This window comes from Megascapheus bottae, chromosome 19 (genome assembly GCF_031878675.1).
Source record: "Megascapheus bottae isolate mThoBot1 chromosome 19, mThoBot2.hap1, whole genome shotgun sequence".
Lineage (NCBI taxonomy): Eukaryota > Metazoa > Chordata > Mammalia > Rodentia > Geomyidae > Megascapheus > Megascapheus bottae.
Window position 1 is genome coordinate 42,890,444 of NC_143527.1, and position 12,405 is coordinate 42,902,848.

Consider the following 12,405-nt stretch of genomic DNA (forward strand, 5'->3'; position numbering starts at 1 on the left):
ATGGAGATGGAAAGCCTCATCCAATCCCAGGACCCTCCATTGCAGGCGAGTCTCCACTGTGTGACCACTTGCCGATGCCGTAGTCCAGCCAGAGGCAGGAAGGGTCCTTCACTCCAGAAAGGATAGTCTTTGTCATTAGGCAAACAACTTCACTGAACTGAGGTTCACCTGGTCTGTGTTGTGATGAGATCCAGGGATCCAGGCACCCTGGCAGAGCCTAATCTGCACACTATCGTGGGCCCATACTTCATGCTACACCACACCTTCTAGATTTGTCTCTTCCATGGAGGTTAAACCCTTGCCTTTGGCAGTTGGCCCCTGCCCATTCCCCACAATTCCATCCAACCTCCCCTCCCCCCACCCCAGGAAGGTGGCACTGAGCAGCCTTTGCCTCCTTCACCCTCAATCCCCCAAGCATCAGCTGTGTGATGAGGACCAGGGGCCTGGGCAGTGGGGCAGGACAGGAGCCCTCGTGGCTGCCAATCTTCCCATGGCATGTCAGTCCCTCCCACAGTACAGTCCCCAGCACGCTCCTGTGGCCTCTTCCACCACTATTCATCAGAGGGGTGGGGGTTCAAGTCCTTCCACGGACTTCCCAGGTCATAGTTCATGGCCACTGAGGAATTCCTGGCGTGAAGCCTGAACCCAGGGCAAGGGCAGGGACAGCACATGTTGCTGTTCTCATTTCATGATCTTTTCTCCAGCTGCCCACACCACGTCCTGAGCTCACATAGCTGGAGTCTCCAGGGAACGTGGATGTGAGATCAGGTACAGGGAGGGCAGCCCTTCTCACATTTTATTTCATCTTCTCATTGGGAAATGGCAGTTTTCAATCCACAAATCACACTCGTGTCCATTCAGTGGCTCTAATACAGTGTTTATGTGTATCATCACCATGGACTGATTCACCCACGTAATTTACATGTCTGTTTCAGGAGGACAAATCTCCCCAAGCAGAATCAATCCAAGGAAACTCCTGGGCCTAGAAGCTGGCATGACAGCAGAGGCTGTGATGGGAGTGGAGACCGGGAGGTATTCAGGGGGGTTGGGGCCAAGAACAGAGTCCAGTGGGGCAGGAGGAATGGGCTGAGAGAGCCACTGTACCACAGCGTCACCAGAGTTGGGAATCATGTCCTGTGCCTTCACTTTCCTTGAGTGTCCACTTTGCCCATCCCCCTGTACTGTAACTGTGGAGCCTGAGGTCTCCTAGTTTGGTGGATTCTCATAGCATGGCATCATGGGGCTGGGCTGGGCATGCTCTCCACCAGCTGCAGGTGGGAGCCAGGCAGGAAGTTCATACTGCTGTGTCCCCAGCTTGCCTGGCTCAGAGGCCTCTGTCCTGAGTTGTTTAATGTACACAGAGCTGGGTTCTCACAGCACGCTGCCCGTTGTGTTGGCACTAGTCACAGCCGTGGTCTCCAGAGCTTTGTGTGCAGATGCCTGGTGACTGGTGATGTGTTGTGGAGCTGCCTTGACATGAAGGTATCTTGTCAGAAAGTGGAGGACATGTCAGCACCTGGACTGTGTTCCCTGGAGCTTCCTCTGCCCTTTCTGGGTCCTCTTCCCTGCTAGTGGGCACAGTGATGGCCCCTGGTGAATTTGTTGCTTCTAAAATTTATCCTGAAAGATCACGGATCGCAGGGGTTTCACTGTTTTATGGCCTGGATCTAGGAGAGAACCAGGGCTGTGCCAACCTCCATTTCACCATCATCAACCTTGATGTTGATCTGGAAACTAAGTTGTCATGTAACTTCAGAGAATTATTGAGTTCATCCCCTGGTGGGTAGTAGTGGGAATAAAATCAGGCAGCTGTGAGCTGGGCAGCCCCTGGGTGATCAAAGCCCTGCCCTTTCCTGTGTCTTTTGGGCCTGGTATAATTTTGCTCAGGTATGCCCAGCCTTGCAAGGAGTCCTGTGTTGGGAGGCAGAGGCCTGGCCAGGTCTGTCCCCTACTATGGCCATGGCTCTGTTTGATCTGCCTGTGCTGCTGGGTCTCTTACTGTGTCTTGTAAGTAGCTAGCCTTTACTCGAGCAATGGTTCCCAGTGCCTCAGGGATTCCTGTCTCGGACCCAGACCTTGAGCCAGCTCTAGTTGTCAAGCGATGCTGAACATGGGAGTCCCGTGTCCTAGGTGACTAAAGGAAAGATTATGACAGGAGGCAGATGCCTTGAGCACAAAGGCCTGTGGCAGGTTTTGTGTGCTAGGTTCCTAGCTAGCCATGTGTCCATTCTATGTGGCTTTCTCCTTTGAAACTTCTCATTTTCATAAGCTTGCTACTTTATTGGTTCTACAGAAGCTGAGAAACCCAAGGAAGCTTGCTGCTGGAGACAGTATGTTCGTATTCACTCAATGATTTTTGCCACAGTTGAATTAGTGGAGTGGCTGCAGGCTTCAGGAGTCAGACCTGGGCTTTCAGGAGGTCAGCAGTGTTGTCCCAAGTGGTTGATTGTATGTTCCCAGGTGGGTAGTGCTTTAGTCACAGAGGGCCAGTGGTGTGCTTACAAGTGGCCTGGATGCAGGTGATAAGTGATGTGGTTCCAGAAGGTCAGTGGCGAGGTCACGGGTGGTCAATGGTGTAGTCCCAGGAGGCCAGTCCCAGAGGCCACTCCAGCCAGATGGAGTGGACACAAGTGCACAGTGGCTTTTTTCCCATGTGGTCAATGACATGGTCATAGGTGATCAGTAGTATGGTCCCAAATGGCCACTGCTGTGGTCACAGGGGATCGTTGTTGTAATCCCAGGTGGTCAGTTAATGGTGGGATTTCAAGTAGCAGTGTTTTGTTCGTAGGTGGTAAAGGAGTGGTTAAGGAAGTCAGTGTTGTGATGGTGACAGGTCAATGGTATGGTCCTGTTGGTGACTGGCATTTTCCTGAGTGGTCACTCATGAGATCACAAGGAATCCATGATGTGGTCCCTGATGGCTGCTGGGATGGCTCTGGGGGTCAGTATGTGGTCTCAGGTACCCTCTGCTGTCCTCTGCTTGTTCATTCGCCCAGCAGGACCATGTAATAATGAAAAAGTCACCGTTGCCTGCCAGTGTCGCCACAGCTCCGTCACAGGATATACCTCCATCAGTCCTTTCTTCCCTGCACTCCAAAGTAGCTGCAGAGAGACAGCTCAGAGGACAGACAGACAAAAGCACAGACAGGTCATTAAGCTTCTATGCTGCATTCAGTTATGCTTCAGGCACATCTAACGCAGGGTAGAGCCAGAGCCTGTCAGCAAACACAGTCCCTGCAGTGGCTGCTGGACTTCAGTGGACTCTAGGCACCGACCAGCCTTAGTGGGGTGATGCTATCCATAAGGGTGGTATGGGCAGGGGGCAGAGGTGGGGGAAGACATGAGTAGATCAGCTTAACTGGGAAAAGTGCAGCCTTCCACCCAAGGGGATGCATGGGGTCAGGGCAGTCTGGAGGCCACGAAGGGAAGACATTGCATCTCTCCAGTTTGTCTAGCATAATGGGCATCTGGCATGTTAGCACTTCTGGTTTACAGAAGCCACAAAGTATGTCAACACAAGGACCCAGCAACACTGGCACCTCCTCTGAGGGGCCTTCCCTTCCTCTGCCCCTCCTCAAGAGAGCAACCTCCACTCCAGGTCTGTTTTACCGTGGCCCAACCACCCCGAGGGGATTCTGATTCCAGGTGTCTTTGCTCATGCTTCCAATTTACCCAGAGAGCCATGTGCTCAAAGGTCCCAACGCCTAAGTGTTCTAGACCACTACCTAGTCTTCTGTCCTCCCTATCCCTTAAGTCATCCAGCCACCTCTACCCCTGCCCCCTGAGGTCCTGCTTTGTTCTCCAAGGCTCGGATCCCTGCCTGATTGACAGTCAGTCCTACTCACAGAGCTCCACACTGCCTGCTCATGCAGCACCAGGGTTTTTCTGTTTCCTGATGTGATGTCTGACTCCATCAGAGCCAGATACACCAGTAGTGACCTGATCACTATCAGGTGAACAACAGTGACCTTGTCACCTTTATCCATTTGTAAACAATAATGGGGTCTCAGCATGGAGGGGCTGCACACTCGTAGCTGACAGGCTAATGGAATCACCTGAAAGTAATAGCAACCGATCACCATGTCTAGAGTGACACATGCCGTGAAGGATTAACAATGTACTTCGGCTTGCAAAAGACTGCTGGAGATATTCCGAAGGTGAGCAATCACTACAAAGTGTTCCCAGCTGGGAGAACTGCAAGTATAAGGGCCTTGGGGACTTAGGCCTATGTGCTTGGCCATCTAAGATTAATACCTGGAGTCTCAATTTTCCCTTGAGCCTGTACTGGGTTTTTACCATGTTTGTTTCACCTCAACTAGGAAATTCTACCTGGAGAAGGTGAGGATTGGCAGAGGTCATCAGATTATCCTGAACCGATAAAAATGATCCAAAAGAAAGGTGGGGCTCAGACAGAGGAGCACAGGTTAATAGAGTAAACTTCATGGGCTTGATGCTATTTTATAATGAAATGAGGGTGCAATGACCAAGATACAAACAAGCAGATAAGAAGAATGACACACAGAGAACAAATTCACCCTCTCTGCTTAACTCCCACTGGCAGCATCCATTTATCACATGCTTGGCTCCTCACGGTCACCTGAGCATCTGTTAAGGAATTTGGGAGCAAACTTACTTCACTCTCACCACAAAGTCCTTGTGGCACCAGGGTGGTTACACACCAGGAACAATGAAAGATACAGACAGACTTGGAAACTAAGACTGCCTACAAGACAAAGCACAAACAAAGGCTCCCCGAGAAGCAGAGCCAGGCAGCAGAGCACAGGCAGCAGGAAGGCACAGTGCTACGCTTTGCACTACTTGGCAGCCTGTTCTACTCTGGTTGAGGGGTGAAGAATCTCAGCACAGCTGAGGCTTCCAGTTCATTCACACAGTGATCCTGCACTTAGCTTCCGCTAAGCCAAGATCTTGGCAAGGAGCAGATAGCCAGGAAAGACCAGCTCCCACAGGAAGTGCTTCTGGACACCTACACCAACTTTATCAGCTCCCGAACCCTAGGCTCTGCCTTGAGAGATGGCTCCATGTGAATTATGAGAATGCTAGGACAGACACAAAGAGACCACAGGAAAGGGGATGGGGGAGAAGGGCACCACCCAGGACAGTGTGGGACCCACACAGCAAGGGCAGGCACCTGACTGCACAATGTCATCAGAGGAGCCAGCGACCACCTTGCCTGAATGCGCTTACGCCACCATGGATTCCTCTTGGAATCACCCACCATTGCTGTGGAGCTGTCCTGCCTGCAGCCTCAGGAGAGGCATCCCAAGATGGGGATCTGAGGTGCTGGGCAAGGCAGTATATACCTGGATCCTTCCATGGTCTACACAGCCAACACACAGTACTAGAGCCCAGGCATGGCCTCACTGGGACTTGTCAAATGGACACTGACATGTCCGAAGAAGTAGATAGAACAAAGGAAGAATACCAAGGCACTCCCTAAAGTCTGCAATTTCCTCTGTCACCATTCACATCTGACACATCCTTCTGAAAGAGGGGTGGGCAAGGATTAGCTCCCAAGGAGAAAGATTCCCAGAGGAAAGATGACAGTCCATCTTATTAGCCCTGCTGTCCCCACCCTGCTCCGTGTCAAGCACCAGCCCCACCAGTGGCCATGGAGAGTGGCATGGGAGAGGCCTCCCAGGCATGACAGCTATTCCAGAGCCTGCTGCCCAGCCTCTGGAGCCTCACCAGGCAGCTGGTGCTCAGAGAACAGAGTGCAGGGGCAAGGGCAGAGGAGAGACACTGTGTGGGGGTGGGGTACTGAGAAGGGGATGGAACATGGGGGGATGGGCAGGCCCAACTGACAAAGGCAGGGGTTTAACTTCCACAGGGCAGCCAGCCTGCCTGGTCCTGGACTGGGAGGTAGGGTCTCCATCTTCTGACAAAAATGATGAGCTTGGCAGAGATGAGGCAAGGCACTCCTGTCTCCTCCTCACGTGGGCCTGAACGGTGATGCCTGGTGACTCTGGCTGGCAGGGAAATGCTCCATGGAAGGTTGCAATGAGACTTCCTCCAGTGCACCGCGACAGAGGTATCCTGTCGGCCATGCCATGGGGATGGAGGTTACCATGTCCATGGAAGGAGGAAGCCAACATTGCAGTGTCACACAAGCTCTGGGGCTGGGGCTCCTCTGTGTGGCCCATGGCTGAAGGAAGGTGACCTGTGGCTTCTCTGGCTGCCAGGGCTTCTGGGGTGCTCCGCCATCCGGTCGTCACCTTTATCCTAGAAGTTCTGCAATGAAATGGGAGTGGCTGACTGAATGTGCCCAGATCCTGCCCTGCTCTGACCTGAGGCTCAGACCCAAGTCACAGAGATGCACATGGCTCCAGGACCCCAGGGGTGGCAGGGTGGAGGCGCCTGCGAGTTTGGATTACCATGGCAGTAGCCTAGGTGACTGCATATCTCCCCTGTCCTGTGAGCCCCTGCCCACCCCATGGGGCCATCCACTCCCACTGAAGCAAGAGAAAGCCTCTGCTTCTGAGCTCCAGCACCACAAACCTGGGCCCCCAACAGAAATGGCTTGCTGACTTTGGGGGACTCAAAGACTTCTTAATGTCAGCTTCCCAAGGCGTCCTGTGCAGGCTGGGCCCATGCTGCTGTCCTCATCAATAACCCCGAGTTTACTCCTGTTCCCATGAGCAAAGGTCAGGTCTCCTTTAGCCATGCAACATAGGCCCGCCCTACAATGCCAAATATCTTGTACTGAGCTAGAAGCTTTCCTCCTGGGAGGGGCTGTTGTGAGGCCAGGCTCTGAGCTCACCTCTCCACCTCTCCACTTCTCCAACTACCACTCCAACTAGCAATGCTAACTAAGGATGCTGACTAAACCCCAGGCCTCATGAGTACACCTCTTGGACTCAGCTGTCTCACCTGCAGCCATCTATAATCCTCCATACAATGACAGTTCCAAAGGACCCCAGGGACTGTCCCGCACAGGCTGGCAGCAAAGCAGAAATGGACAACCCTTTGCAGGTTGTGTGTGTGGCTGTGAATGTCACTAGGAAATGTCTCCAAGGACGGGCCTGACTCTGATATTAGTGCAAAATAAGCAGCTGCCTTGCAAGCAGGATGGAGTTACTTATAACCCATCCCCTCAACCATCTGTCTGACGCCGGTTGAGGACTACTCTGCAGCAGGAAGGGACTGCAAGCTTTCCAACCCAAGCTCAAACTGTCTGGCTGCTGTGACCCTCAGGCCACGGGGGATAGACACAGACACGGCTGCTGGGCAAACCTTGGAGAACTTTCTAGGGATCAAGGAAACTGAGGAAATGGACAAGGGGAAGAGAAGACCTCTGAGGGTCGGGCTGTGTGTACCGAGGGCTGGTGGCCATCCCACAGTGTGAGTGCATACAAGGACATCCCCTCAAGGACAAGGCTGGGACAGCGGTTGGCAGAGTGCCCGGAGCCAATGGGGGAGGATGAGGGTGAGATGCCACTGTGCTGTGGGCAGGTCAATGGCCACAACAGGCAGCTACCTGCCTCTCACAGATGAGAGCAACCCAGGAAACAGCCTAGCTGAGGCAAGAATGAGGAAATCCAAGCTGCTAAGTCCTGACCACTTGTCTCTTCAGGTGGGAGAGACATCGAGTTCTCAGGAGCATAATGAGGGGTCAGTTACTGGGTAAAGGAAAGAGAAGAGCCTGAGTGGGAAGCTGACTGGCAGGTCCTCCCAGGAGCCTTGCTTCCCTCCTTGATGGAGTGACACAGGGCAGGGCAGAGCACAGCTGAGGCGGTGGAAGCTGCCTGCCACCTCCACTCAGGTGAGAGGAGCCTGGGTTGTGTGCAAAGGCAGAAACCTCCACGCACTTTGATCACTCCCCCTTGGCAGTCAGATGACATGAAGAGGAGAATCTGGGACCTAGAAGGGCAAGGTTTGTCTCTGGTGGAAAATTCTGTTGAGAAAAGGAATGATATTACCCCAGATGCTGTCCTTTGGGCACACCATCAGGTCCAGTAGATGGGACAAAACCTTTCTTCCACAAGGGTTCTTTCAGTTACACAGGCCTGGAAAAATGTAGGCATCTGCTAGGAAAATGTTCTGCAAGCTCAGGTTGGTCTGCAGCAATGGCACATGTGGCAAGAAACACATGCCCAACTCTCTGGGGCTGGGGGCCAGAGGGGAAGCTACTCTTCCATCAGGACAGAAATCCTCCCGATGGAGAATGCAAGATCCCGTCCTCTCTCTCCTCAGCCTGATTGTCAAAGAGATGCTTATGAGGTGAGCAAGACTCCTGCCAACCTGGAAGAGTTGATAGGCAGGCTGAACTGGTTCACCTTGGCTGACAGGGAAAGGGAAAGGGAAAACTGGGAGAAAGGGAAAAGGGGCCAGCTAAGAGAACAGAGAGGATGGACACCCGACGGCCATCCTGGGAGCCCGGAGGAAGGAACTGGACCAGAAGTGCTGTGCCCCCTGTCCCAGCTGGGGAGAGAGGTCAGGAGATTCCTCCCCTGCCACTGAGGCCACTGCCCATTGGTGGCCCCTGCTGCCTGAGATTAGGCCTGGTCATCTGGGAAGGATTGCCGGCATGTATGAGCAATGAGGAAAACAAAGAGGTTTGGTTTGATGATGAAAGTGGAAATTAGGCATGGCTTTGTGTGAGTTGCGACTCTCATAATGTGTCTGGTCACCAGAGAGCCAGATGTGGATGGGGAGAGAGACTCTAAGCACCAGGGAGACAGCCCAGCAGCGCCTCCTCCTGCCAGTCCAATGCCAGCAGGAGCCAGCAGTGCACAACCTCTTGTCCCCATGGTGGCTGCTGTTGCAGACACAGCTAATGCCGCCTCTGGCATCCTTGGACCCCTCAATCCAGAACGAGCTGGTCTACTGCGCTGGTCACGGGAGACAATGGACATCCCGTGTGTTGTCTCAGGATGGGGTACACAGCCCACGGTATAACCCGGCTCAGTGACTGGGACGTGTCTGTTCCATCCTCGATTGTTATCTGGTTCTGTGATACTGATGCCACATGTGTTGCTGAATGTTGCATGTCAGTTTGAGATGCAAGAGCACAAAAGTGCACTCTCCCCGGCCACAGGGATGGGCTGTCCTCACAATGGTTTCACGACTTGGGGTGCACGTGAAGTTTCTAAAGGTGAGAGAGTTGGGGCAAAAAAGGCCTGCAAGCATGACTTCCACTGCAAGCCTGCCCGCCTCTGCTCAGTGAGGGAGCCCAGGCTTTGAGAGGCACGTGGCCCAGAGGCAGGTTGTCATTTCTGGTGTTTCTCGATGTTTGTGACCACTCTAGTGGCTGATGAGGACAGAGCTAAAATGGCCTGGGAATTCCCCCAGTTGAGGTGTTTGAAAAAGCCAAGATTTTGTTTTTCTGGCCCTGAATCTGTGCACCCAGCTCTACCGGGCTTTCTGATTCACTTTGGGGGGACCTGGCCGGCAGAGCCCAGAAGTTGGGATCTCTGAAGAACAAGTCACACAAGAGGACCTGTTGTGGTCAGTCACAGCTCTGAAGGGAACCGAGCCTCGATTCTCTCCTTAGAAACCACTTCAAGGTGCAAACAGTGCTCAACCCAGCTGTGCCCTGAGGACTCCTCACAAGGCACTGGATGACCCGGCCAACCACAAAGCTGAGGGAAGGCTGTCTCCACAGCCTCCACCTGCTACAGTGCAAACTCTTTTATTGCTACTTGGGAAGCTGATGCCAGTTTCCAAGGAATCCAGCCCACCACCCAGGAGGCCAGCCCAGAGCCACAGAGCCTGGCCTGTGTCACCAGTTCAGCACAGGGTCCCGCTGTCCCTTCAGAGTGCTTAGCTCACAGTCGGGCCAGCCCGTGCAGCAAACCCAGCTCCATGACATATTCTTCGAGGCAGGAGATGACAGAGCTGCCAGCAGCAGAGCCACTGGTCCCAGGTGAGAACCTCTCTAACCACACTGTTGTAGGTAAGTGACGGAGCTCGGGGCAGTGTTCTAAGGTCTGAACTTGGGGTGGCACCTCGGTCAGCAGCTGGTCTAGTGCTTTTCACACAGCAATGGAAACAGCACATTGACCAACAAAGGGGCTTGAGCAGGGACCTTTGAGGCCCATCTCAATGTGATTGACAGAGACCTAGCCTTGTTCCACTGGTCATACTACGGAGTCCTGGGCAGGAGACACACCATACCATTGTCACAGGAGCTCATGGCAGGGCAGTGAACAGGAGGAGCTTTGCCCACTTCAGGTGTCTGTGTCTCAGGGAAACTCACCCTGGATGGCGAACTGACATCTTGGAAAGGTGGTTGCTCAGTGTAAACACAGAACAGTCACAGCTACCCTCTAGGAGCTTCTGGTTTCTGGAGGAGCCCTGTGCCTCTTGTTCTAAAGAGCAGTCATGAACACCCTCCACACTGAGGTGCTGAATGGCCCAAGTCCAGGCAAAAGAGGACAAGGGGTTACTCGAGATGCTGAGCACATGAAACCCATGAGGGAGATCAGGAGAGGTGGAGCAAAGGACTGGCTTCCCTTCCATGTTATTTCTTTCGACACTGTTAGCAAACTCAGATTCTCCTTGAGCATGTGTGATTCTCACCAGGTCGTGCAGATGGACACACCTAAGCCTGGGACGGTGACTTGCTTGTCTCAGGGTTTCAGCTTGTGTGAATCACTCATGAATCCCTCCAGTAGAAAATGTGTCTTCCACTTTCCTGCACCTCACCAGCTCTGATTCCACGCCCTATCATCACTGACCCCTGGCGTGGTCCTCCTGGACGGGAAACCTTTTCCCAGACAAGTGGCTACTAATCACTGATGACATTTGTCTTGTCTTCTTTGTGCTGTTCTCCCTGCAAATTGGGCTGTTATCAAGGTAAATGCCGTGCCTATATTACACCACATGGTCATCCTCTCTTCTCTGTTGCATCACGGTCATTTTGGTGGTGAGATGGCTGAGCTTCCTGACAAAGGGTTGATTGTAATCACCATTTGCATTATCTTTCTCTTTTGTGTAGGTGCTCCTAAGGTAGCTGTCACCTGTCCAAACTAACTGGAAGAGTGGAAACATTCTCCACAGTACCTGTATCTCTTGCAGGCTCAGGGTTCATTTCACATGAGGAGACTGTAAGAACCACACCACAGGGGAGGGGAATGGCTGGAAGGTGCTTGACACGACGACTACAGTCATAGTGAGCTCTGGTGTTGAGTGCCTGAGAGGAACCCTTGGGTTTCCATGCATGCTTCACCTCTGAAAAAAAAAAAAGTACACAACAGCAAAACCACTACAGTGCATTGTGGAACTCTGAAACCAGCGCCTGGTGCCAAGATGTGCCTCATCCTTGAGACAGGTGAAGAAATCCAGATATACTAGAGGCACAATAAGGACTTTTTTGTGGTCAGTCGTGGGGCCTGACCTGTGGGCCTGGGCACTGTCCCTGAGCAGTTCAGCTCAAGGATAGTACTTTACCTCTTTGAGCCACATTGCCACTTGCTGTTTTGAGATGATGAATCTGAGATTGGAGTTTCGCAGACTTTCCTGCCCATGCCTGCTTTGAACTGTGATCCTCAAATCTCAGCCTACTGAGGAGCTAGGATTATAGGCCTGAGCCACCAGCTCCCAGCACACTAAGTCTTTTTATTCCTGCCCCTCAACCATACCTCTTTCCTGAACTCAATTGCTCTGGTCTAACTGGTAGTGCTCCCCACACAGGACAAGGCTTTGTCAGCAAGTTCCTCCAATAAACTACTCTGTGATCTCTAGTACTGTCTGCTTCTCTTGGGTCCATTGCTCCTTTTGGGTCAGCCCTATACATCAAGGTTGGGTGCGTCTGGGGCACCAGTTCCACTTAAAGGTAAGGACACCGATTACCATTTGAGGCTGTGCAGACTATACTACCAATAGGAAAATAGATTATGAACTAAGACACAGCCATGACCAAATGAAAGCAAAACTGTCGGGGTGGTTAGTCCTCCGTCTCCCCGACCTCCAGGAGGGATAGAGAGAAAATGCCCCTACGAGGACGAGCTGAGAAAGGAAAGGACTGACTGATTGTCTCCACCCTGCCTCCCTTCCAGGAGGACAATCTGATGTGTCAGGGAGACCAGTCAAGGCAGAAACTTGTGTATTAAGGAAGTACATTAATCTAATATAGGATGCAGGAGCCTATCAGCACAAAGGTGGGCAGGGCAGCGTGTGCTGTCTGGGAGGGCAGAATGGTTCAGGGCCTATCCCAGAGGTGGCCTTACTTCACATTGGAAACCATAGCCTTGCCTTCTAACTGGGCTTCCAGCAGGTTGAGTCCCAAAACCAGGAAATGAGCACTGGGCCATGAGTTAGGCCTCTTTCACTGCATAGGTTTCCATTTCCCTGATGTGACGTGCCCCATATCTCCCCCTTTTTAGTTTTAAGCAGGTGCTTTCCTTACTCGAGGGTGTACCTGTCTTAGGTTGTCCCTCTTGGGAT

The 12,405-nt window shown here is 52.6% G+C and overlaps 1 long non-coding RNA gene across 1 annotated transcript; it reads left to right on the forward strand.

Annotated features, from left to right (window-relative positions):
* Positions 1-9,645: 9,645 nt before the first annotated feature.
* LOC150049932 (uncharacterized) lies at positions 9,646-11,702 on the forward strand. Its single transcript, XR_016538842.1, has 2 exons — positions 9,646-9,883; positions 10,958-11,702. It is a non-coding gene; the product is annotated as an uncharacterized LOC150049932 (long non-coding RNA).
* The last annotated feature ends 703 nt before the right edge of the window (positions 11,703-12,405 follow it).